We start from the raw sequence: 591 nt of genomic DNA, 5'->3' as shown, positions 1-591 counted from the left end.
ACTGGTATTTATAATATCTCAATGTATGCTTGAATATGTACATTCTGTAGTCTTATGTACTGCTTTATATATTTGTCCACTGAATAAATTTGTTACATGTTTTATTTAAATCTACATATTTTACAACTTTTTGTGTGTTTTCAGTTAATTGTTGAGTGAATTACGTAAAAAATAAAAACATTGATGATAGGTATATTTTTACTTTCAATTATTTTAGTCAAATTTTTGAAATATGTTAGAGGCATTCTAGCTTAAAATTAAAATTTTCATCACATTTTCAACACTGCATTTTTAAAAATTTCAATAAAGCTAACCAAATTTGCTTATATTCCATTTTACATATGTGCATATTTTGTCCCAATATATGTGTTTACATGTTTTTGCCATTATTCTTGTAAATGGAACATCGCTGTAATTGTATTTTAAAGTCTAAAAATACTTACCTTTAAAATAAAAAAAATACTTTTTCATAAATATTTTGATTTCTGATTTATTTTTATTTATCTTTAAACCACCTATTTTATTCTATTTACTTCTCTCTATATACCTAAGAGTGTGTGTATGTGTCTGTGTGCATGTGTTTGTGCGTGT

Source organism: Pteropus vampyrus, unplaced genomic scaffold (assembly GCF_000151845.1).
Source record: "Pteropus vampyrus isolate Shadow unplaced genomic scaffold, Pvam_2.0 Scaffold27, whole genome shotgun sequence".
Taxonomy (NCBI): domain Eukaryota; kingdom Metazoa; phylum Chordata; class Mammalia; order Chiroptera; family Pteropodidae; genus Pteropus; species Pteropus vampyrus.
Note: the sequence above shows the minus strand (reverse complement) of the source record.